The 27092-nt window shown below is 43.2% G+C and overlaps 2 pseudogenes; both read right to left on the bottom strand.

Annotated features, from left to right (window-relative positions):
• Positions 1-1198: 1198 nt before the first annotated feature.
• LOC102127073 (spermidine synthase pseudogene) lies at positions 1199-2885 on the bottom strand (annotated as a pseudogene).
• A 5088-nt stretch (positions 2886-7973) lies between these two features.
• On the bottom strand, positions 7974-27022 carry LOC102125941 (large ribosomal subunit protein eL18 pseudogene; annotated as a pseudogene).
• Positions 27023-27092: the final 70 nt, after the last annotated feature.

Raw genomic sequence — 27092 nt, 5'->3', positions numbered from 1 at the left:
TTTTCCCAGCACCATATATTAAATAGGGAATCCTTTCCCCATTTCTTATTTTTGTCAGGTTTGTCAAAGATCAAATGGTTGTAGATGTGTGGTAATATTTTTGAGGGCTCTGTTCTGTTCCATTGGTCTATATCGCTGTTTTGGTTACTGTAGCCTTGTAGTATAGTTTGAAGTCAGGTAGCATGATGCCTCTAGCTTTGTTCCTTTTGCTTAGGATTGTCTTGGCAATGCAGGCTCTTCTTTGGTTCCATATGAAATTTAAAGTAGTTTTTCCAATTCTGTGAAGAAAGTCATTGGTAGCTTGATGGGGATTGCATTGAATCTATAACTGACCTTGGGCAGTATGGCCATTTTCACAATATTGATTCTTCCTGTCCATGAGCATGGAATGTTCTTCCATTTCTTTGTATCCTCTTTTATTTTGTTGAACAGTGGTTTGTAGTTCTCCTTGAAGAGGTCCATCACATCCCTTGTTGGATTCCTAGGTATTTTATTCTCTTTGAAGCAATTGTGAATGGGAGTTCACTCATAATTTGGCTCTCTGTCTGTTAAGGGTGTATAGGAATGCTTGTGATTTTTGCACATTGATTTTGTATCCTGAGACTTTGCTGAAATCGCTTATCAGCTTCAGGAGATTTTGGGCTGAGACAATGGGGTTTTCTAAAAATACAATCATTTCATCTGCAAACAGGGACAATTTGACTTCCTCTTTTCCTAATTGAATACCCTTTATTTCTTTCTCCTGCCAGATTGCCCTGGCCAGAACTTCCAACACAATGTTAAATAGGAGTGGTGAGAGAGGGCATCCCTGTCTTGTGCCAGTTTTCAAAGGGAATGCTTCAAGTTTTTGCCCATTCAGTATGACATTGGCTGGGGGTTTGTCATAAATAGCTCTTATTATTTTGAGATACATTCCGTCAATACCGAATTTATTGAGAGTTTTTAGCATGAAGGGCTGTTGAATTTTGTCAAAGGTCTTTTCTGCATCTATTGAGAAAATCATGTGGTTTTGTCTTTGGTTCTGTTTATATGCTGGATTATGTTTATTGATTTGCATATGTTGAACCAGCTTTGCATCCCAGGGATGAAGCCCACTTGATCATGGTGGATAAGCTTTTTGATGTGCTGCTGGATTCAGTTTGCCAGTATTTTATCGAGGATTTTTGCATCGATGTTCATCAGGGATATTGGTCTAAAATTCTCTTTTTTTGTTGTGTCTCTGCCAGGTTTTGGTATCAGGATGATGCTGGCCTCATAAAATGAGTTAGGGAGGATTCCCTCTTTTTCTATTGATTGGATAGTTTCAGAAGGAATGGTACCAGCTCCTCCTTGTACCTATGGTAGAATTCAGCTGTGAATCCATCTGGTCCTGGACTTTTTTTGATTGGTAGGCCATTAATTATTGCCTCAATTTCAGAGCCTGTTATGTGTCTCTTCAGGGATTCAACTTCTTCATGGTTTAGTCTTGGGAGGGTGTATGTGTCCAGGAATGTATCCATTTCTTCTAGATTTTCTAGTTTCTTTGCATAGAGGTGTTTATAGTATTCTCTGATGGTAGTTTGTACTTCTGTGGGATCAGTGGTGATATCCCCTTTATCTTTTTTTTTTTTTTCTATAAATACATGTGTTTGGTGAGTGAGGGGAAACAGAAGGCAGAGAGATGGCCCTTTACATAGCTGGTATAGGCTCCGAGGTGGAACGCCAGAGAGACAGACACACAGACAGTCCGCCTAGCAGGGCAGGCCAAGCAGCATTCTGGGGCTTGTAACACTTGATTGGTGGGCGACAGCGGGGAGAAGGTCTGGCCCAGGGCTGGAGGGGCCCAGGCACCCTGCAGGCTCCAAGGTCCAAGGTCCTGGGTGGCATCAGCGGTGGCACCTGGGCTCACCTCACATCATTCAGGGCCTTGCGGGCAAACTCGGGCAGCACAAAGGCGGTGCGGTGCACGTCAGAGTTGTAGTCCTTCAGCTGCATCTGTGCCACCTGCTGCTGCGTCAGCGACTGCACTGGCTCCTGGAAGTTGGTGCTCAGGTTCTTGCTGCACAGCATGAAGCCGATCTGGCTGCTGGGGTAGGTGGGGATGGTACAGTAGGCATAGGCCACTACGGGGAATGGGGACCGGCAGAACTGCCGCATCTCCTTCATGAGGTCCAGGTGCAGCCACTGGCACTCACCCTGGCAGCAGAGGACACCATCTTCCATGAGGGCCGTCTTCATGAGCTGGTAATAGGACTCCTTGAAGAGACTTTCGGTGGGGCCCATAGGGTCTGAGGAGTCAGTGATGATCACATCGAAGGCATCCTGATTCTGTTTCATGAACTCAAAACCGTCACCCACATATAGGGTCAGCTTCGAGCTAGAGTAGCCAATAGCCATGCCTGGCAGGAACTTCTTGGAGACTTGGATGACATCCTCGTCGATCTCACACTGGATCACAGACTCCAAGGAGGGGTGCTTCACCACCTCATGCAGGACACCTCCATCTCCGCTCCCCATGATCAGCACCTTTCGCGGGTTGGGGTGGCTGCAGAGAGGCAGGTTGGCCATCATCTCCAGGTAGGAGAACTCGTCCCTCTCCGTGCACTGGATGACACCGTCCAACACTAGCACGTTGCCATAGGTCTTACTGCGGAAGACTAGGATGTCCGCGAGCGCCAGTGGTGGAGCAGCTGCTCCACCTGCAGCCACAGGGCCTGGCCGGGCCACAGACTGCAAGTCTTGCGGAACCAGCCCTGGCGGAAGGCGGCCGGGCCTGAAGCAGCGGGGCCCTAGGGGCCATGGCGGCAGGCGGGCGGGCGGCTCAGGGTGCCCTCAGGGGACTGCAGGCCTAGCGGAGCCGCAGCACAAGGGGACCAGCTCCGCCCGCCGCCTGCCCCCTTTATCATTTTTTATTGCATCTATTTGATTATTCTTTCTTTTCTTCGTTATTAGTCTTGCTAGCGGTCTATCAATTTTGTTGATCTTTTCAAAAAACCAGCTCCTGGATTTATTGATTTTTTGAAGGGTTTTTTGTGTCTCTATCTCCTTCAGTTCTGCTCTGATCTTAGTTATTTCTTGCCTTCTGCTAGCTTTTGAATGTGTTTGCTCTTGCTTCTCTAGTTCTTTTAATTGTGATGTTAGGGTGTCAATTTTAGATCTTTCCTGCTTTTTCTTGTGGGCATTTAGTGCTATAAATTTCCCTCTACACAATGCTTTAAATGTGTCCCAGAGATTCTGGTATGTTGTATCTTTGTTCTCACTGGTTTCAAAGAACATCTTTATTTCTGCCTTCATTTCATTATGTACCCAGTAGTCATTCAGGAGCAGGTTGTTCAGTTTCCATGTAGTTGAACGGTTTTGAGTGAATTTCTTAATCCTGAGTTCTAATTTGATTGCACTGTGGTCTGAGAGGACAGTTTGTTATAATTTCTGTTCTTTTACATTTGCTAGAGAGTGCTTTACTTCCAACCATGTGGTCAGTTTTGGAATAAGTGCGATGTGGTGCTGAGAAGAATGTATATTCTGTTCATTTGGGGTGGAGAGTTCTCTAGATGTCTATTAGGTCTGCTTGGTGCAGAGCTGAGTTCAATTCCTGGATATCCTTGTTAACTTTCTGTCTCATTGATCTGTCTAATGTTGACAATGGGGAATGGGGTGTTAAAGGCTCCTATTATTATTGGGGGGCGGTGTAAGTCTCTTTGTAGGTCTCTAAGAACTTGCTTTATGAATCTGGGTGCTCCTGTATTGGGTGCATATATATTTAGGATAGTTAGCTCTTTCTGTTGAATTGATCCCTTTACCATTATGTAATGGCCTTCTTTGTCTCTTTTGATCTTTGTTGGTATAGTCTTTTTCTGTTTTATCAGAGACTAGGATTGCAACCCCTGCTTTTTTGTTGTTTGTTTTCCATTTGCTTGGTAGATCTTCCTCCATCCCTTTATTTTGAGCCTATGTGTGTCTCTGCAGGTGAGATGGGCCTCCTGAATACAGCACACTAATGGGTCTTGACTCTTTATCCCATTTGCCAGTCTGTGTCTTTTAATTGGAGCATTTAGCCCATTTACATTTAAGGTTAATATTGTTATGTGTGAATTTGATCCTGTCATTATGATGTTAGCTGGTTATTTTGCTCGTTAGTTTATGCAGTTTCTTCCTAGCATCAATGGACTTTACAATTTGGCATGTTTTTGCAGTGGCTGGTACCAGTTATTCCTTTCCATGTTTAGTGCTTCCTTCAGCTCTTGTAGGGCAGGCCTCATGGTGACAAAATCTCTCAGCATTTGCTTATCTGTAAAGGATTTTATTTTTCCTTCACTTATGAAGCTTAGTTTGGCTGGATATGAAATTCTGGGTTGAAAATTCTTTTCTTTAAGAATGTTGAATATTGGCCCCCACTCTCTTCTGGCTTGTAGAGTTTCTGCCAAAAGATCCGCTGTCAGTCTGATGGGCTTCCCTTTGTGGGTAACCTGACCCTTCTCTCTGGTTGCCTTTAACATTTTTTCCTTCATTTCAACTTAGATGAATCTGACAATTATGTGTCTTAGAGTTGCTCTTCTCAAGGAGTATCTTTGTGGCATTCTCTGTATTTCCTGAATTTGAATGTTGGCCTGCCTTGCTAGGTTGGGGGAGTTCTCCTGGATAATATCCTGAAGAGTGTTTTCCAACTTGGTTCCATTCTCCCCGTCACTTTCAGGTACACCAATCAGACATAGATTTGGTCTTTTCACATAGTCCCATATTTCTTGGAGGCTTTGTTCATTTATTTTTACTCTTTTTTCTCTAAACTTCTCTTATTGCCTCATTTCATTAATTTGATATTCAATCACTGATACCCTTTCTTCCACTTGATCAAATTGGCTACTGAAGCTTGTGCATGCGTCACGTAGTTCTCATGCCGTGGTTTTCAGCTCCATCAGGTCATTTAAGGACTTCTCTATACTGGTTATTCTAATTAGCCATTTGTCCAATCTTTTTTCAAGGTTTTCAGCTTCTTTGCGATGGGTTCAAACTTCCTCCTTTAGCTCGGAGAAGTTTGATCGTCTGAAGCCTTCTTCTCTCAACTCATCAAAGTCATTCTCCATCCAGCTTGTTCCATTGCTGGTGAGGAGCTGCATTCCTTTGGAGGAGAAGAGACGCTCTGATTTTCAGAATTTTCAGCTTTTCTGCTCTGGTTTGTCCCCATCTTTATGGTTTTATCTACCATTGGTCTTTGATGATGGTGACGTACCTATGGGGTTTTGGTGTGGATGTCCTTTCTATTTGTTAGTTTTCCTTCTAACAGTCAGGACCCTCAGCTGCAGGTCTGTTGGAGTTTGCTGGAAGTCCACTCCAGACCCTGTTTGCCTGGGTATCACCAGTGGAGGCTGCAGAACAGCGAATATTGCAGAACAGCAAATGTTGCTGCCTGATCATTCCTCTGGAAGCTTCGTCTCAGAGGTGTACCCGGCCGTGTGGGGTGTCAGTCTGCCCCTACTGGGAGGTGCCTCCCAGTTAGGCTACTGAGGAGTCAGGGACCCACTTGAGGAGCCAGTCTGTCCATTCTCAGATCTCAGACTCCATGTTGGGAGAACCACTACTCTCTTCAAAGCTGTCAGACAGGGACATTTAAGTCTGCAGAAGTTTCTGCTGCCTTTTGTTCAGCTATGCCCTGCTCCCAGAGGTGGAGTCTACAGAGGCAGGCAGGCATCCTTGAGCTGTGGTGGGCTCCACCCAGTTTGAGCTTCCTGGCCGCTTTGTTTACCTACACAAGCCTCAGCAATGTCGGGTGCCCCTCCCCCAGCCACTTTGCAATTCAATCTCAGACTGCTGTGCTAGCAATGAGTGAGGCTCCATGGGTTGGGACCCTCCGAGCCAGGCACGGGATATAATCTCCTGGTGTGCCGTTTTCTAAGACCATTGGAAAAGCGCAGTATTAGGGTGGGAGTGACCCGATTTTCCAGGTGCTGTCTGTCTCAGCTTCCCTTGGCTAGGAAAGGGAATTCCCTGACCCCTTGTGCTTCCTGGGTGAGGCGATGCCTAACCCTGCTTTGGTTCACGCTTGGTGGGCTACACCCACTGTACTGCACCCACTGTCTGACAAGCCCCCATGAGATGAACCTGGTAGCTCAGATGGAAATGCAGAAGTCACCCATCTTCTGTGTCGCTCATGCTGGAAGCTGTAGACTGGAGCTGTTCCTATTTGGCCATCTTGGAACCGCATGCCTACATTCCTAAAAATGGATTTTACAAAGAAGTGCACAGATGGGCTCAGGAGAAGGTTTGGGAACTTGAGTAAAGGTAGGTCAAGCAAACAATCCTTGTCAGTTATATGGATGAAGTGTCAAATAGGCCAAGTGTGGTGGCTCACGCCTGTCATCCCAGCACTTTGGGAGGCTGAGGTGGGCAGACACTTGGCCAAGGGGAGGGTCCATCAGCCAGTTGGGGGCTTAGAATTTTATTTAGAATTTATTTTTGGTTTACAGTAAGAAAGTTGCATCTGGCCAGCCACAGTGGCTCATGTCTGTAATCCCAGCACTTTGAGAGGCTGAGGCAGGTGGATCACCTGAGGTTGGAGTTTGAGACCAGCCTGACCAACATGGAGAAACCCCATCTCTACTGAAAATACAAAAGTAGCCAGGCATGGTGGCACATGCCTAGAATCCCACCTACTCAGGAGGCTGAGGCAGGAGAATCACTTGAACCCGGGAGGCAGAGATTGTGGGGTAAGCCAAGATCATGCCATTGCACTCCAGCCTGGGCAACAAGAGCAAAACTCCATTTCAAAAAAAAAAAAAAAGAAAGAAAGAAAAGAAAGAAAGAAAGTTGAATCTACCTTACATGGTGTGAGTTATGATGCATATCATCAGCCCCATAGTTCCACCCATGAGAAAAGCAACAAAAGGAGGCTGTTAGCTCAACCACTGTTTTGTTCACCCAAAGACTCAAACTGAAACATTTATCTTTTTCTCCTGCAGTAAAGGAAGTGGTGCATTTCATAAGACCAGTCTTCCTGTTGTTTTACAATAATGTGTCAACCTTAAACAAAGAGATTTAGAAAATATGATTACGTATGGAGTTTACTAGAGCTCAAAGATTGAAGATGGCCACTGAGGAGCAGACTTCAAGTTGCCCTGAATATACACTTCAATTAGCAGTCATAACAATGAGTTTTTAAACCAGATAAGAAGAGTCAGTTCCTAAATTATTTAGCAAGTATTTACATTATCCCAGCACTTTGGGAGGCCGAGGTGGGCGGATCACAAGGTCAGGAGATCGAGACCACGGTGAAACCCCGTCTCTACTAAAAATACAAAAAATTAGCCGGGTGCCGTTGTGGGCGCCTGTAGTCCCAGCTACTCGGGAGGCTGAGGCAGGAGAATGGCGTGAACCCGGGAGGCGGAGCTTGCAGTGAGCCGAGATCGCGCCACTGCACTCCAGCCTGGGCTGGGCGACAGAGCGAGACTCCGTCTCAAAAAAAAAAAAAAAAAAAAAGTATTTACATTAAAATAACTTAAACTACTGATTAGCTATACATTTTTCTTTGTATCACAAAGTCTAGGAACGTGAAGATAATGGCTTAGGTAGCTAGTCAGGCATAAAATGTCTTTTAAACAATTGCCACAGGCAGGGCATGGTGGCTCACACCTGTAATCCCAGCACTTTGGGAGGCCGAGGCGGGCAGACCATCTGAGATCAGGAGTTTGAGACAGCCTGGCCAACATGGTGAAACCCCATCTCTACTAAAAATACAAAAATTATCTGGGCATGGTGGCACATGCCTGTAGTTCCAGCTACTCGGGAGGCTGAGGCAGGAGAATCATTTGAATCCAGGAAGCGGAGGTTGCATTGAGCCGAGATCAAACCATTGTACTCCAGCCTGGGCAACAGAGTGAGACTCTGTCTCAAAAAAAAAAAAAAAAAAAAAAAAAAAAATGCCCAACTGAAGTCCCACACTTATGTCTCTCTGGACCTGATAAATTCTGCATACCTCACAAAACTCAGACTGCTCTTAGCTATTTTTCTTTTCTTATAAGCACACAAACAAATTAAAAGGCTTGGCCTGGTATGGGGGCTCACACCTGTAATCCCACCACTTTGGGAGGCCAAGGTGAGCAGATCACTTGAAGTAAGGAGTTCGAGACCAGCCTGTCCAATATTGTGAAACTCTGTCTCTACTAAAAATACAAAAATTAGCCAGGCATGGTGACGTGGGCCTGTAATCCAAGCTACTTGGGAGGCTGAGGCACAACAATTCCTTAAACCCAGGAGGTGAAGGTTGCAGTGAGCAGAGATTGCACCACTGCACTCCAGCCTGGGCGACAAAGTGAGACTCTATCTCAAAAAAAAAAGTAAAAGACTTAATTTTTTTTCTGTAGAAATAAAGGAAGACACAGCTCTGACCTCTCCTTTTTCTTTCAGAATTTAATCTTCTGTCCTTTTCAAATGTGTGTTACATCTTTATAATGGCTAAATAAACCTCTTCTCAGTCTCACAATTTAGGACCTGGGAGCCATGTTTCAAAATGTGTATTCAAGGGAGATAGCTCTCATAGTTCTTCTGGGAGGGTAAGAACTGAATTTTGGTGGGCAGGGTGCCTTGGCCCAATCTTCAAAACTATATCCTCATGAAAAGATTTGAGGAGTTTGCTTCTTCTCATTTGGATAAAACCAATTAGCTAACACTGGTGGTCCTCCTAACAATTATGCTAAACTTAAGATGAACTATATGTGACAAAATATGCTGTCAAGTTTTCTTACTTGAAGCCTATTTTTGTTTATCTTGAAAACATGTTTGTAATGGGTTGCATCTGCTTGTCAATATAAACGGGTGAGATTCCTTGTGTCTTTTCAATCTCTTAATGAGTTGCCTATGATGTCCATCACATTGTGGTTTAATGTTCATTCAATAATAAAACTTTTCTATATCTACTACCATTGTGGAGAGGATTTGGGGGTTGGGAGTTTTTTTTCGTTTGTTTGTTTGTTTGTTTGTTTTGCATTCGAAATCTTTTTAATAAGAGGGTAGGATCCAGGGTTAGTTTTTGTAGCCTGGGCTGGCCAGTTGGCCTCTGGCACGCTCGAACTTCCGGCCCTTGGAGCAGAGGTAGGCTTTGGTGTGGCTGTGCGGGTTCCTGGGGCCTTGCCCAGATGCCCTTGCGAGGACCGGAGAGCAGGACAGTGCCGCAGCCCTTGGGGGAGTCCAGGGCCAGCTGGTCGAAAGTGAGGATCTTGCCCCCTGCCCTGAGGATGCGGCTGTGGGCCCGGCTGGTCACGCGCAGTGCAGATACCTTCAGTTTGGGGACCTCCTGAACCTGCATGTCATCCGTTATGGTCCCCACAACCACGGCCATTTTGTTTTCCCGGCCAGGAAGCTTCATCTTCTGGATCATCCAGGAAAGGGACAGAGGCGGCCGGTTGCTGCCACTCATAAACAACCTCTTCAGCACAACCTGGTTGAATGTGGAATTGGTTCTTCTGGCCAGAAACCTGTACAACTTGACCAACAGCCTCAGGTAGATATCCTGGCTCTTGGGCTCCTTGCGCTGGTGAACCTTTCGGTCCTTGTTGTGGTGGATGTCAACTCCCATGATGGCGCCTCCCGCTCAGTGAGGTCTGGAAAAAGCAATAATTTTTTTTTTTTTTTTAAGAGAGACAGGGTCTCACTATGTTGCCTAGGCTGGTCTTGAACTCCTGGGCTCAAGTGATCCTCCTGCCTTGGCCTCCCAAAATGCTGGGAATATTTTGTTTTTAATTGTATTTTCCCAACAATAATATACCATTTCTTAAGTCCTGGAGCAATCAGGTAATAGAAGACACCACCTTCAGGCAGAGAGAGGAGGAAGCAGCCAAGGTATTACATAGCAATGAATTTTGCAAAGCATTAAACTACAGTAAGTCCTCATTTAACTTCATAGACAGTATCAACCTTAAATAATGAGATTCAGAAAATATGATTAAATATAGTTTATCTGATCTCAAAGCTTAAGGATGGCTACCGAGGAGCATAGATTCAAGTTGTCCTAAATGTACACTCTGATTAGCAGCAGTTACAAGTGGCTTTTTAAAGCAAAAGAGAAGAGGCAGCTCATACGTTTTTTTTACCAAAAATTTACATTAAAATAACATAAGCTATTGATTGTCTATACATTGTTCTTTGTATCACAAATTCCAGAAGCATGAAAATAATAAGTGAGGCATCTAGCTGTGAGAACAAATGCTTTTAAACAATTACCCCTGGGCGGCCAGGTGCAGTGGCTCATGCCTGTAATCCCAGCACTCTGGGAGGACGACGTGGGTGGATCATGAGGTCAGCAGTTCAAGACCAGTCTGACCAACATGGTGAAACCCCATCTCTACTAAAAATACAAAAATTACTCCGCATGGTGGCAGGTACCTCTAATCCCAGCTACTCAGGAGGCTGAGGCAGGAGAATTGCTTGAACCTGGTAGGCGGAGGTTGCAGTGAGCTGAGATCGCACCACTGCACTCCAGCCTGGGTGACAGAGTGAGACTCCGTCTCAAAAAAAAAAAAAACAAAACAAAAAAAACAAAACAAAAAAAACAGTTACCCCTGGGCCTGGGTTGGGAAGCAATGGAAATGGGGGTGTATGTGACCAAAGTCCCATACTCATGTTTCTCTGGGCTTAAAAATTTTGCAAACCTCATATAACTCAAACTGCTCTGAGCTATTTTTCTTTCCTCAATAGGTTATTGAAGCTGCGACTTTGAGCTAAATAATGCATAATAAAACCAAATTTACCTTAGGCTAATTGATATAAACAAGAGTTAAGTTCCTAAAGCATATTTCCAGTCACAAAAACATTACAAAACTTCTAAATAAGGACAAAAAACACCTCTAATATTAAACACTGAAATAAACATGAGCTGTACATACATTTTTTAAAGGATTAATAAAAACAAGATAATTGTCCAATTTTTGGTGAACCAGGTAGTGATGACGGTCATAATGGTGTTGGGTTAAATCAAGAAATAAATGTTTGCAAAGCAAAAACTGTTAAGTTTTTGGAAAGGGGTTACTGGAAACGGGTCCCAAACCAGACCCCAGGAGAGGGTTATTGGATCTCATGCAAGAAAGAATTTGAAGCGAATCCGGAAACTGAGAGTAAGTTTATTAGAGAAGTAAAGAAACAAAATAATGGCTACTGCATAGGCAGAGCAGCAGCTTGGAATGCTTAACTGATAATACTTATAGTTATTTCTTTATTATATGCTAAACAAGGGGTGGATTATTCATGAGGTTTCTGGGAAAGGGGTAGACAATTCCCAGAACTGAGGGTTTCTCCCCTTTTTAGACCATATAGGGTAACTTCCCAACATTGCTGTGGCATTTGTAGATTGTCATGGTGCTGATGGGAGTGTCTTTTAGCATCCTAATGCATTCTAATTAGCATATAATGAACAGTGAGAATTATCAGAGGTCAATTTGGTCACCATCTTGGTTTTGGTCAGCTTCTTCATCACATGCTGTTTTACCAGCAATGTCTTTGTGTCCTGTATCTTGTGCTGACCTCCTATCTCATCCTGTGACTAAGAATGCCTCACATCCTGGGAATGCAGCCCAGTAGGTCTCAGCCTTATTGTACCCAGTCCCTACAAAAGATGGAGTTGCAGGCTGGGCGCAGTAGCTCACGCCTGTAATCCCAGCACTTTGGGAGGCCAAGGCAGGCAGATCACCTGAGGTCGGGAGTTTGAGACCAGCCTGACCAACATGGAGAAATCCCATCTCTGCTAAAAATACAAAAAAATTAGCCGGGTATGGTGGCCCACGCGGTGAGCCGAGATCGAGCCATTGCACTCCAGCCTGGGCAACAAAAGTGAAACTCTGTCTCAAGAAAAAAAAAAAAGATGGACTTACTTTGGTTCAAATGCCTCTGACATAAACAGCACTTCCTCCCACCATGCAGTTCAATAACAATCACAAACATGGCAGGCTCATTGAGCGCTTTCATACCACACTGTTTATTGTCATACATTTTGTATGATCACTGTATAATTTACAATTTTATTTTACAATAAGCTGTATTAACTCTTTCATTCATTTTCCACCAGTTCAGGGTCAAAGATAGCAAGAGTCTATCCAGCAGCTCAGGGCACAACACAGAAACCAGACCTGAACAGAACATCATCCTATTGCACAGTGCCCTCACGCACACCTGAATTAACTCTGATTGGTACAATGTACACATGCCAATTAACCTAATGTGCACATCTTTGGATTGTGAAAGAAAACTGGAGTACTAAGAGAAAACCCACACCCACATTACTTGAGCACCTGCTGTACAGCACAATTCTTTTGTTTGGTTTCTGACTCTCTTTGTCCAAAGACTTTCATTTCATTAAAGTTTTAAAAAGCAAAAAAGGCCTGGCCTTCAACAACCTTTGCAAAATTATGATAGTAAAAGAAGTCTGACATGGCTGACTCCATCTTGCTTCTAAATTCTAACCTGTCTATGCTTATTCCTCAGCGTAGCCTAAGCTAACCATGGGTGGAATTTATATTCTAACTTGAAAGCAAGGACAATAATAGTTCCTCTCTAAAACTAACCCCCTCCTTGTTCAGAGATTGATAACCACATTTATAAGATTGACAAAAGGCCAGAAGATTAGGATTATGGGAGGGGACTGAACTCTGGTATAGTTTCTATAAACCCTTGTTCCTCAGGAGTCATGTGGCCACAGGATTTATGACTTTCCCAATTGCTCCTATAGATAACATCACTGAGATTGGTCTTTTGAGATTTGTTTCAGACTTTCTGGCAACCAACTGACCCCAACAGGACCCATGACTCTTGACTCAGCTGGTCCTGTGGCCCCATCCAGAGGTAGACTCAGCACATGATGACTGTTTTCCACACCCCTATGATTTCATTCCCAACCAATCAACAGCACCCATTCCCTAGCCACCTGGCCACCAAATGGTCCATAAAATGTCTAGCCTGTTAGTTCTCAGAGAACTGATTTGAGAATTCAAGTTCCTCTATGTGGCTGGTTTCATGTCAATTAAACTTTCATTACTGCAGTGTGGGGTTCTCAGTGAATTGATTTTGTCTGTGCAGCACTCAGGAAGAACTCATCAGGCAATTATGGGCCCAGAAAGGAGAGGCCTTCCTAATTTTGGCACGCTCTAGGACAGAAATACCTACACCAAACAGAAAAAGAGAACCTTCATATGGTACTAAATACAGAGAATAAAATTGACTTTTGAAACAACAGTAATTATACTTTGACCTCCATTCCTAGATCATCTCTAATGAACTCTCCTCTTATATGCCTACCACTCACTTTTGTGGTTGTATTATAAATCTTGGCATTACCTGACATTGCTCCACCGTGACACTCACAAAAGCAGATATCTGATTCTACCACAACCTCCTGTCACTTCAGCTTGCTTACTCAATTACATCTACTAACCTGTTTCTCACCTCCTTTGAAATCTTCAGTCAACTGTTCATTTACTTTCTACAGTCTTTCATCCCACCTTCTATTATTATTTGCCTCTCATTATACAGCTGAGACTTGTAGGGGAGGAAAACTGTCCTCTACCCTCTTAGGTTCTCCAGAGACGAACTGACAACATACAAATTAACAGGAGAAAAGGCATACAAATTTATTTGATGTTAAATGTTTTACATGGCACAGGAGTCCTCATAGAAAAAAAGAAAATCCCCCAAAAACCAGCTAGGCTTGGAGAATTTGGACTGAGAAAGATAATTTCTTTTTTCAAGACAGGGTCTCACTCTGTCACCCAGGCTGAAGTGCAGTGGTGTGATCATGGCTCACTACAGCCTTAAACTCCCAGACTCAAGCAATTCTCCTGCCTCAGCCTCCCAAGTAGCTGGGACTACAGGTGCAAACAACCATGCTCAGCTAGTTTTTTCATAAGAAAGATAAACTTAGAGAGAAGAGACAAGGCAAAGGAAAGGGACTTTGAGCTTCTATGAGTAACAAATTGAGGGAAGGCAAATATATGGGGAAACTGATGATAGATAAGGGCTAGTCAGTAGGTTTGTTTATGTAGACTCTTTCTCAGTGCCATCTCATCTCTGGTGATGAGTTGTTTTCTTCCTGGTATGTAACCATAATAGATTTGTTTCCTGATACACTCAGCAAGTCAATATACTGAGATACCAGGTTGCAGCAGATAGTTTTAATCATAGGGCTGCAAACAAGGAGACAAGAAGAAACCTCAAATCCATCTCCCCAAGGAGTTTGGGATTAGAGATTTTAAGGATTTTGCAGTGGGCTGAAGTATGGAGACTGTTGATTTGTAGAAAATTATAGAGTGAAACTATGGGAGACGGAAATGAATAAACTGTTTTGTTTGTTTTTTAGACAGAGTCTCACTCTGTCTCCCAGGCTGGAGTGCAGTAGCACAGTAACAGTTCAATGTCGTCTTGATCTCCTGGGCTCAAAGAAACTGTATCCTCATGTTGATTCAGTTCCTTTGTGGGGGCTCTTCAAACATTCAAGTTGTACCACTAGAATTTGGAATCTGCTTAAGCACTTTTTTTTTTTTTTTCCAGACACTGTCTCACTCTGTTGCCCAGGCTGAGTGTAGTGGCACAATCACAGCTCACTTCAGCCTTAACCTCCTGGGCTCAAGCAATCTTCCCAACTCAGCTTCCTGAGTGGCTGGGAGTCTTACAGGTAGTTAAATAGGCATGTGTAGGGCAGGACAGGGCTCTTCCTCCCCACCCACTAGGAATGTCAGATGATAGTTCAACAGTTTTCACACTGACTCTCTAAAAATAATTTGGCAGTCAGTGACAGGGAGAGACAATCTCCTGATGATCCACAGCTATTACCATGAAAGTGTTAGGTTGGGCACATTGGCTCATGCCCGTAATCCCAGCACTTTCGGTGGCCAAGGCAGGTGGATCACTTGAGGTCAGGAGTACGAGAACAATCTAGCCAACAAGACAAAACCCTGCCTCTACTAAAAATACAAAAAAACAGTTAGCCAGGCATTGTGGTGCATGCCTGTAATCCCAGCTCCTCAGGAGGCTGAGGCACGAGAATCACTTGAACCTGGAGGCAGAGGTTACAGTGAGTCGAGATGGCACCACTGCACTCCAGACTAGGTAAAGGAGTGAAACTCTGTCTCAAAAAAAAAAAAAAAAAAAAAGCCCGGGCAGGGTGGCTCATGCCTGTAACTCCAGCACTTTGGGGGGCCAAGGCAGGTGGATCATGTGAGGTTAGGAGTTCAAGACCAACCTGGCCCACATAGTGAAACCCTGTCTCTACCAAAAAATACAAAAATTCTTTGGGCTTAGTGGTACACACCCGTAGTCCCAGCTACTTGGAAGGCTGAGATGAGAGAATCGCTTGAACCTGGGAGGCAGACGTTGCAGTGAGCCAAGATTGTGCCACTGTATTCCAGCCTGGGTGACAGAGTGACAGTCTGTCTTAAAAAGAAAACAAACAAACAAAAAAATTAAAGTGTTAGCTGAATGCAGACGCCAAGGAGAAGGAACTTCCTGGGCATGCACATTAAGAGACAAAATGGTGAAGTATGACCTTCCAGGGACACTCCATTGGAAAAGGGAAGAAAGCCTCAGATGGGCATGTGTATAAAGGCCTAAACACATTGCACGTGTGTGCTCACTTTCCAAGGGTAAGAAGGGCACTGTGCATGCAGACAGCCCATCCTAAGGGAAGAATCATGGGAAAGAGGCAAGCTTATTGATAAGGTTTGGCTTATCAATAAACCATATTATTGATATGGTTTGGCTCTGTGTCCATACCCAAATTTCATCTTGTAGCTCCCATAATTCTCATGTGTTGTGGGAGGGACCTAGCGGGAGAAAACTGAATCATGATGATGGATCTTTCCTGTGCTGTTCTCATGATAGTGATTGGGTCTCATGAAATCTGATGGTTTTAAAAACAAGAGTTTCTCTGCACAAGCTGTCTTACCACCACCATGTAAGAAGTGCCTTTCCCCTTCTGCCATGATTGTGAGGCCTCCCCAGCCATGTAGAACTGAAAATCCATTAAACCTCTTTCTTTTGTAAATTGCCCAGTCTTGGGTATGTCTTTATCAGCAGCATGAAAATGGACTAATATGGTAAATTGGTACCAGTGGAGTGGGGTGTTGCTGAAAAGATACCCAAAAATGTGGAAGTGACTTTGGAACTGGGTAACAGGCAGAGGCTGGAACAGTTCGGAGAGCTCAAAAGAAGACAGGAAGATGTGGGAAAGTTTGGAACTCCATAGACACTTGCTGAATGGCTTTGACAAAAATGCTGATAGGGATATGAACAATAAGGTCCAGGTTGAGGTGGTCTCAGATGGAGATGAGGAGCTTATTGGAAACTGGAGCAAAGGTGACACTTGTTATGTTTTAGCAAACAGATTGGCAGCATTTTGCCCTTGCCCTAGAGATTTATGGAACTTTGAACTTGAGAGAGATGATTTAGGGTATCCGGTGGAAGAAATTTCTAAGCAGCAAAGCATTCAAGAGGCTATTTGCGTACTGTTAAAGGCGTTCAGTTTCAAAAGGGAAACAGAGCATAAAAGTTTGGAAAATTTGCAGCCTGACAATGCAATAGAAAAGAAAATCGTATTTTCTGAGGAGAAATTCAAGCTGGCTGCAGGAACTTGCATAAGTAACAAGGAGCTGAATGTTAATCACCAAGACAATGGGGAAAATGTCTGCAGGGCATATCAGAGACCTTTGTGGCAGCCACTCCCATCACAGCCCCAGAGGCCTGGGAGGAAAAAAGTGATTTTGTGGACTGGGCCCAGGGTCCACGTGCTGTGTGCAGCTTAGGGACTTTAATACCCTGCATCCCAGCCACTCTAGCCAAGGCTGAAAGGAGCAAACATAGAGCTTGGGCCATGGCTTCAAAAGGTGAAAGCCTCAAGCCTTAGCAGCTTCCATGTGGTGTTGAACCTGTGAGTGTACAGAAGTCAAGAATTGATGTTTGGGCCGGGCGCGGTGGCTCAAGCCTGTAATCCCAGCACTTTGGGGGGCCGAGACGGGTGGATCAGGAGGTCGGGAGATTGAGACCATCCTGGCTAACACGGTGAAACCCCGTCTCTACTAAAAAAATACAAAAAACTAGCCGGGCGAGGTGGCGGGCGCCTGTAGTCCCAGCTACTCGGGAGGCTGAGGCAGGAGAATGGCGTGAACCCGGGAGGCGGAGCTTGCAGTGAGCTGAGATCCGGCCACTGCACTGCATTCCAGCCTGGGCGACAGAGCGAGACTCCGTCTCAAAAAAAAAAAAAAAAAAAAAAAAAAAAAAAAAAAAAAATTGAGGTTTGGGAGCTTCTGCCTAGATTTCAGAAGATGTATGGAAACGCCTGGATGCCCAGGCAGAAGTTTGCTGTTGGGCGGGGTGCTCATGGAGAACCTCTGCTAGGGCAGTGCAGAAGGGAAATGTGGGGTAGGAGCCCCCACACAGAGTCCCTACTGGGGTACTGCCTAGTGGAGCTATGAGAAAAGGGCCACTGTCCTCCAGACCCCAGAATTCTAGATCCACTGCCAGCTTGCACCATGCATCTGGGAATGCTGCAGACACTCAATGCCACCCCATGAAGGCAGCCAGGAGAGAGGCTCTACCCTGCAAAGCCACAGGGGTGGAGCTGCCCAAGACCATGGGAACCCACCTCTTGCATCAGCATGACCTGGATGTGAGACATGGAGTCAAAGGAGATCATTTTGGAGCTTTCAGATTTGACTGTCCTGCTGGATTTTGGACTTGCATGGGCCCTGTTGCCCCTTTGTTTTGGCCAATTTCTCCTATTTGGAATGGCTGTATTTACCTAATGCCAGTACCACCATTGTATCTAGAAAATAACTAATTTGCTTTTGATTTTACAGGCTCATAGGCAGAAGGAGCTTGCCTTGTCTCGGATAAGACTTTGGACTGTGGACTTTTGAGTTAATGCTGAGATGAGTTAAGACTTTGGGGGACTGTTGGGAAGGCATGATTGGTTTTGAAATGTGAAGACGAGATTTGGAAAGGGCCAGGAGTAGAATGATATGGTTTGGCTCTGTGACCACACCCAAATCTCATCTTGTAGCTCCCATAATTCCCACATGTGGGAGAGACATGGTGGGAGATGATCGAATCATGGGGCTGGGTCTTTCCCATGCTGTTCTCATGATAGTGAATGGGTCTCATGAGATCTGATGCTTTTAAAAATGGGAGTTTCTCTGTACAAGCTCTCTCTTGCCACCACCATGTAAGAAGTGCTTTTTGCCTTCTGCCACGATTGTGAGGCCTCCCCAGCCACATAGAACTGTAAGTCCATTAAACCTCTTTCTTTTGTAAATCGCCCAGTCTCAGGTATGTCTTTATCAGCAGCATGAAAACAGACTAATACACCTATAAAGTCCTAGGATCAGGGTTAAACACCACACTTGACCTTCAGGTGCCCACTTGGATCTCATCCAAGTGAATTTTCCTTTCTTTCCTGTTCTAAAGGCTTTAAAATAAACTTCCACTCCTGCTCTGAAACTCACCTCTGTCTCTTCTCCTGCCTTATGCCCCTCAGTTGAATTCTTTCTTCTGAGAAGACAAGAACTGAAGTTGCTGCAGACCCATAGAAAGTCGCTGCCAGTATCTCAGATACCTTCCATCAGTAACAGGACTACAGGCATGCACCACCATGCCCAGCTAATTTCTTTTAGTTTCTATAGATACAGAGTCTCATTATGTTGCCCAGGCTGGTCTCAAACTCCTGGACTCAAGTGATCCTCCCGCTTCAGCTTCCCAAAATGCTAGGATTATAGGTGTGAGCCACCATGCCTGGCCAAGCACTTTTTAAATAAAATTCTTATGATTCTAATATCAGAGCTCCTACCTGTCTTAAAAAACTTTATGATTTTAATATCAGAAATTCTATCTATAGGAACAATGGGTGTGCAAATGTGGTGCTATGTGCCTTTTGGCTACAAGGAAGTGAGTCAAACTGCAGCTTGATAAATGCTTAATTATAATTGTATTTCTGTCCATTATTCTTGCTAATCTTGTGACAACAACTTCATGAAGTGTGTGAGTGGGTGGGAGGAACACCTTCACAGAAGGAAATGTATGTTTTACTCTCAGGCAGATAGGAGAGGGCAGAGAGCTCATGTTATATCTGCTTTTTATTAATTGTCTTCAGCTCAAAATAATCCTTATACCAGAGAGACATTTTTTGGGATGGTATATTTTGATCTCCTATAGACTCTATAGACCACTCCTGCAGCCACTCAGATGCTGATGATGGGACTCAGGATACACCAACCCAAAATATGACCATAGGAGACCGGAACACATCACCCTAAAATACGCCTCTTTGACATATTGATTATTCTGAGCTAGTTATTCTGGGAAGCTGCAGACACAGAAGCAGCTATGAAAAGTTGTCCTTTTATCTCAATAAAGGAAATCTCCATTGATAAGGATGTCTCCCTCTCTGCACCAAGAAGACACTGATTATTAAATCACTAAACAGGTTTTTATTTTTTTGACATGGAGTCTCACTCTGTTGCCCAGGCTGAGTGCAGTGGCATGACCTCCACCTGCTAGGTTCAAGCAATTCTCCAGCCTAAGTCTCCTGAGTAGCTGGGACTACAGGCGTGCACCACCACACCTGGGTAATTTTTTCTTTTTTCTTTTGTTTTTGTATTTTTAGTGGAGATGGGGCTTTGCCATGTTGGCCAGGCTGGTCTCAAATTCCTGAGCTCAGGTGATCAGCCCACCTCGTCCTCCCAAAGTGCTGGCATTACAAACATGAGCCACCAGTCCAGCCCTAAATCACTAGAGACTCCTAAACAATCAAGACAGGATCAACTGAAATCTACATAACAAACCTTATCTCTGTTTAAGGTAATTTTGCTGGCCATCTCAACTGAATCTGTCTCTGTCTCCACATCCTTATTTGTTGTTGTTGCTGCTGTTGTTGTTGTTTTCAGAAAATGATAATATTTAAGCCTGAAGTTGAAAAGATTTTTTTTGTTAATTTTTATTTTTTAAGGTTTACTCTTTGGGAGGCCGAGATGGGCGGATCACGACGTCAGGAGATCGAGACCATCCTGGATAATCCGGTGAAACCCCGTCTCTACTAAAAAATACAAAAAAAAAAAAAAAAAAAAAAAAGATTTACTCATCTCTCTGGGTTATCTCCCATCTTGCATACAAGATGTATACATGTTACTAAACTTGTTTTTCTCTTGTTCAATCTGTCTTTTGTTACAGAGAGTCTCAGCTAAGAACTCATGAAGGGAAGATAGCAAGTCATATTTCTTCCCCTATACCAATATATTTAACAACTTTACACCACTCCCCTTCTATAAACTGAGTTATACCCAGACATCTTAGCCATTAGCAGCATTAGCAAAATAAAGAGCAAGATCACGTAACACAGATTGGTACCACTATAAATTCATGATCCCCAAACTAAACTAGACCATCAACACTGCCTGATATCATGGCTGTCTCACTAGTCAACCCATACTTCTTTCTTTACCATCTTAACCATTTTTTTAGTGTGCATTTCAGCAGTGTTAAGTATATTTACATTGTTGTGCAACAGATCTCCAGAACTTTTTCATCTTGCATATCTGAAACTCATTAAACAACTCCACCATTCCTGGTAACTGTCACGGGGTGGCAGGGACAACAATCTGGGCCAGTGGCTCTGGAGTAAAAGAATTTACCAAAAATGGTTGTAAAGAAAGGCAAATTTATGAAAGAAAGTAGGAAAAGCCAGGCACGGTGGCTCATGCCTGTAATCCCAGTACTTTGGGAGGCCAAGGCAGGCAGATCAAAAGGTCAAGAGATCGAGACCATCCTGGCAAACATGGTAAAACCTGTCTCTACTAAAAATACAAAAATTAGCTGGGCATGGTGATGCACGCCTGTAGCCCCAGCTACTTGGGAGGCTGAGGCAGGAGAATGGCCCGAACCCGGGAGGCAGAGATTGCAGTGAACTGAGATTGCACCACTGTACTCCAGCCTGGTGACAGAGTGAGACTCCATCTCAAAAAAAAAAAAAAAAAATAGAAAGAAAAGAAAGAAAGACAAGACAAGACAAGACAAGACAAGACAAGACATTGCAATAAAGCAACTGGAAGCCTGCAAAAGAGGAGCTAACTGCAAAGAGACAAAGGTTAGCTGGAGATTTTATAGAATAGAACTTGGGCTGATTGATAATGCCAATGCACTGGGAGCATAAATTGCATTCTTTTGTCAGCTGAGATGTTTGATAAATTGAGGCGTTTGTTGGTAAGCAGTAAGTTTGTGAGTTACATACATTATCTGAGTAGGAGGGCCATATGTCTTGGACAATATATCCTTGGGCATAAAGAAAAACAGACCCATAAAGAAAAACTGCTTCCTTTTTTGTTTATATGTCCTGAACCATGAAGAAAGGCATATTTATAGCTTATTTGTTTTATCTCTTTGCTTTCCCCTGGTCCCGCCAGCCTGACTCCTTTTCCCTAATTAGGACTCCACAGTAACAACCACTCTACTTTCTGTTTCTATATATTTGTTATATATTATTCTTTATAATAATAAACCTTCACCCCATCTTTAGTCTCCTCAGAGGTAGTCTGTCTACTTCTTTCACAGAGAATGCAAACTATATCAAATTATAGCCATCATGTCTATAAATTGTCCTCCATACCTACCTAACTTTCTTCCTTTCTTCTTGTTACAATGGAAGTGGTATTTCTTCCTCTTATACGAAACCAATCTCTCCATCTCTCCTCTAAATACCATCTCTGTTAATCTTCTCAGGAAGTCTACCCATCCTATTATCCTTTCTTTCTCTTATCCCTTTGCTGATGATTCTCTCAGCATTTAAAATGTCAGGCCTCTCCTAACATAACAGTAATAATAATGAAGAAAATTTTCCTGAACTCCACACCCAGGGACTAAGCATGCTGTCTTTTCTTCAGACAAATTTCATAGAAATGTTTAAACTTGCTGATTCTATTTTCTCATAATCTCCTCATTCCTTATTCACATTCATCTGGCTAAAGCCTCACAATTAAGGTCCCAGTGGCCCTTGTATTGCTAAATCTAGTAGACACTTTTCAGTCTGCATTGCATGATCTCTAGGCAATATTTGACCCTGTTACCCATCCACTTGTCTTTGAAAACACCCTTTCCTTGATTTCTATGTCATATTCTGGTTTTTTACCTCCCATCTCTTTAGCTGCTTATTTTCAGTTTCCTTTGTCCATTCCTGTTCTCTACCCAAGCCCTAGGTAATCTCTTCCTCCCATATGGTTTCACAGACTCTGTTAGTAACTCTCAAATCTCTATCTTTGGTGCATTCTTCTTTCTCCTAAACTCCAGACCCACACAGCCAACTGCCAAATATCCTAAAGGAGACATCATTTGGCTGTCTTGAAGACAGCTCAAAAGCCACATATCTAACACTATACTTACCATGTCTGCCCTTACCCCATATACTCCTTTTCACTGTCTGCCCAAGTACTCAAACCAAACTATTGACTTGTTCCTCTCTTTCTCTCCCAAATTGATCACCAAATTCTGTCATGTCCACCTCTTAAATGTATTTCAAATCTTCCCCCTTTTCTTTGCCTCTACTGCCACCACTCTTGTCCAAGCCACTAACATCACTTACCTGATCTATTTAGCATTCATTCATCAGCAAATAATTATTGAGTTTCCGATACTTGCCAAGCACTGCTGTAGACATTGAAGGTAAAGCAGAGAATCAGAGTTTCCTACTTAGTAAGTAACACCTAAATCTTTGAATCCATGCTTTGTCTTCCAACTCTTGAAAGAGACGTTGGTATAGAGAAATCGTTCTCTATTATATAATAAACAGTGCAGGCAAAATACATGGCAAATTACATTTGTACCAGTGTAGAAACAATAACATGTGGTGGAATAAGCTCTGGGGAACTGGAGAGTGGGTGCCTTGACTACAAAACAGCCTTTACTTAGGTGTAACCATTGTTTCCAAGAAGAAATATGAGCTAAGAGAGAGCATTCAGACCTTCTACTTTTTCAATTCTAGTGTTTATGTGACATTGCCTTATGGGTTTTTATGTATTTCCTTGCTTTTAAAAATTAGTCCTTTTTCTTTTCTTTTTTTATGTATTTTTTGTAGAGACAGGGTTTCACCACATTGGCCAGGCTGGTCTGGAACTCCTGAGCCGAAGCAATCTGCCTGCCTTGGCCTCCGAAAATGCTGATTATAGGCATGAGCCACTGCTCACGGCCTAAAATTTATTTTTTGTGTACCTTACATCCCATATTACAAGCCATTTTTCTATGCCAAAACATATATTTTGAAAATCACTGAGCTTTTTTTTAGAGGTAAGTTGTCTGAACCCTGGAAATATTCTTAATCTAGAACAGGTCAGATCCCAGACATACTGAATAAATTATGTTCTGCTATATTTTTAGAAACACATCCAAAGATTTTTCACATAAAGAAACTTAGTAAATTTAACAGAATGAAATTTCCTTTACTTGACAAAGATCATATAGCAAAAATCTTCATAAAATACTAATGGAAAAACTTCAGATGTATCTCTTTAAAGAACAGGAACAAGAAAAAGATAACTCCTACCACTGCTATTTGTTATAACCACTAGAGGATATTTATTCTTGATTTTTTTCCATGTTTGGGTGTAAACTCATGATTATTTTGCTAGCCCTACCTCACCTTTCTAACATGATGGTAATCAGTCTCTTACAAAAGATCTCGTCTTTTAAAATCATTTGGAAAAGACTATGCCTACCTTCTTTTATTTTGGTAAAGTATATAATATAAACATTTCCATTTTAGTCATTTTCAAGTGTACAGTTCAATGGCATTAAATACATTCACGTTCTTGTACAACCATCACTACTATCCATCTCCAGAACTTTTTCATCATCCCATACTGAAAACCCATACCTATTAAACAGTAACTGCCCATTCTTCCCTTTCCCCAGCCCCTGGTAAACACTATTCTACTTTCTGTCTTTATGATTTGACTATTATAGGTACTTCATATAGGTGGATTTATACAATATTTGTCCTTTAGTGCCTGGCTTATTTCACTTAGTGTATAATGCCTCCAAAGTTTATCCATGTTGTACCATGTATCAGAACTTCATTCCTTTTTATGACTGAATAATATTCCATTATATGTACATGCAACATGTTTCTATCTATTCATCTGTTCCTGGATATTTGGGTTGCTTCCACCTTTTGGTTATTATCAATAATGCTGCAATGACATTAGAGTACAAGTGTCTGTTTGTGTCTCTGCTTTCAATTCCTTTGGGTATATAGCTAGGAGTAGCTGCAGAATATGTTCATTCTGTGGTTTCTTGAGGAACTGTTAAACTGTTCTTCATAGCATCTGCTCCATTTTGTTGTTGTTGTTGTTTGAGACAGTCTCACTCTGTCACCAGGCTGGAGTGCAGTGGTGTGATCTCGGCTCACTGCAACCTCTGCCTCCCAGGTTCAAGCAATTCTCCTGCCTCAGCCTCCCGAGTAGCTGGGACTATAGGCACGCACCACCATGCTCAGTTAATATTTGTATTTTTAGTACAGATGGAGTTTTGCCGTGTTGGCCAGGATTGTCTCAATCTCCTGACCTCGTGATCCGCCCACCTCAGCCTCTGAAAGTGCTGAGATTACAGGCGTGAGCCACCACACTCAGCCGTATCTGCTCCATTTTACACTCTTACCAGCAATATACAAGGTTCCAATTTCTACACGTCTTTGCCAACATTTAACTTTTTTGGCTTTTTTTCTCTTTAGAGACAGGAAAAACACAGACTTGCTTTGTCACCCATGCAGTGCAGTGGTGCAGTCATAGCTCACTGCAGCCTCAAACTCCTGGGCTCAAGTGGTCCTCCTGCCTCAGCCTCCCAAGTATCTGGGACGACAGGCACACACCACTACACTTGGCTATTTTTTTATTTTTAGTAGAGATGGGGTCCTGCTATGTTGCCCAGGTTGATCTTGAACTCCTGGACTCAGTGATCCTCCCACCTCAGCCTCTCAAAACACTAGGATTACAGGCATGAGCCACCATGCCCAGCCTTATTGTGGTTTTTATTTGCATTTTCATAATAATGTTGAACATCTCTTTATGTGCTTACTGGGCATTTTTATATCTTCATTGGAGAAATGTCTACTCAAGTTCTTTGCTCACTTTCAATTGAGTTGTTTAGGTTTCTTTTGTTGTCGAGTTCTAGTTCTTTACATATTCTGGATTTTTTGTTGTCATTGTTTTGTTTTTTGAGATGGAATCTCACCCTGTCGTGCCCAGGCTGGCGTGCAGTGGCGTGATCTAGGCTCACTGCCACCTCTGCCTCCTGGGTTCAAGCGATTCTCCTGCCTCAGCCTCCCAAGTAGCTGGGTTTACAGGTGCTTGCCACCATGCCCAGCTAATTTTTTGTATTTTTAGTAGAGACGGAGTTTTACCATGTTGGACAGTCTGGTCTCAAACTCCTGACCTCAGGTGATCCGCCCACCTTGGCCTCCCAAAGTGCTGGGATTACAGGCGTGAGCCATCATGCACAGCCATATTCTGGATATTAATCCCTTAACAGATACATGATTTGCAACTATTTTCTCCCATTCTGTGGATTGCCTTTTTATTTTGTTGACAGTGTCCTTCTGTGTACAAAAGTATTTCTTCTTTTTTTTTTTTTTTCTCTTGAGACAGAGTCTCGCTCTGTTGCCAGGCTGGAGTGCAGTCACACAATCTTGGCTCACTGCAACCTCTGCCTCCCAGGTTCAAGCAATTCTCCTGCCTCAGCCTCCTGAGTAGCTGGAACTACAGGCACACACCATCATGTCCAGCTAATTTTTGCATTTTTAGTAGAGACGTCGTTTCACCATGTTGGCCGGGATGATCTCAATCTCTTGACGTCGTGATCTGCCTGGCTCGGCCTCCCAAAGTGCTGGGATTACAGACATGAGCCACCGCGCCCGGCCCAAAAGTATTTCAATTTTATGAAGCCCAATTTGTATATTTTTTCTTATGTTGCCTATGATTTTGGTGTCATACTTATGAAATCTACCAAATCCAATGTCATGAAGATTTTCCTCTATGTTTAATTCTGTTTTATAGTTTTCACTACACTATTTTATTTAAGTATTTGACTCATTTTGAGTTAGTTTTTATATATGGTGTTAGGTAAGGGTCCAACTTCACTCTTCTCATGTGTATATGCAGTTTTCCCAGCACAAACTGTCGAAAAGATTGACCTTTCCCCAGTAAATGGTCTTATACCATATGTTTTTAAGATGACAGCTAAACTAAAATAATTGAAAACATAAAAACACTGTGCTAGCTAAACAAAATATGTGGAGGCTGGATTTTGACCCAAAGGCCACCAATTTATTTACAACAGTGTTTTAAGTTCATTTCACATTAAATTTTCCAAATGAACTAGGAGGAGAGAGAAACTTACTGTGGCTTACCATGTTCCAAGCATAGTGACAGGTACTGGTGATAAACTGGTCAAAAAGATTAAGAGTTTAAAGTCCTAGCGTCAGGGAGTTTGAAGCTGAGTAAGAAGATCTGTGGAAAAAAACACACTTTATTTTAGTACTTGGTCAGCAAATGTTTATAAATACGGAGCCCAAGAGGAGAGTCAGTTGAGAACAGGATTAGGAACAGTTTTTGTTTGGCTTTTTGAGACGGAGTCTCACTCTGTTGCCCAGCCTGGAGTGCAGTGGCGTGATCTCGGCTCACCGCAACCTCCGCCTCCCGGGTTCAAGTGATTCTCCTGCCTCAGCCTCCTGAGTAGCTGGGACTACAGGCGCGCGACACTACACCTGGCTGATTTTTGTGTTTTTGGTAGAGACGGGATTTCACTATGTTGGCCAGGCTGGTCTCGAACTCCTGACCTCAAGTGATCCGCCCGCCTCAGCCTCCCAAACCGCTAGGATTACAGGCGTGAGCCACCTGGCCGGCCCAGAGACAGTTTTTAGGATAAATGGAGGAAAACACAACACAACACAACATAGGTACAAATCCATGACAACTAAGAGCGTAGTCTGCAAGTACCCAACTGCCTACAAACACCTGTCTCGTCTACGGCGCTTCTTTCAGCCGGGAAAGCGTTCTTTGCGTGCTGTGACATAAAAAAGCAGCGCCGGAAGGGAGAGGGCGGAACTTCCGCCTGAG

The sequence above is a fragment of the Macaca fascicularis genome, chromosome 2, assembly GCF_037993035.2.
Source record: "Macaca fascicularis isolate 582-1 chromosome 2, T2T-MFA8v1.1".
In the NCBI taxonomy this organism is placed as follows: Eukaryota; Metazoa; Chordata; class Mammalia; order Primates; family Cercopithecidae; genus Macaca; species Macaca fascicularis.
Note: the sequence above shows the minus strand (reverse complement) of the source record. Positions and strands in the feature narration are given on the sequence as shown.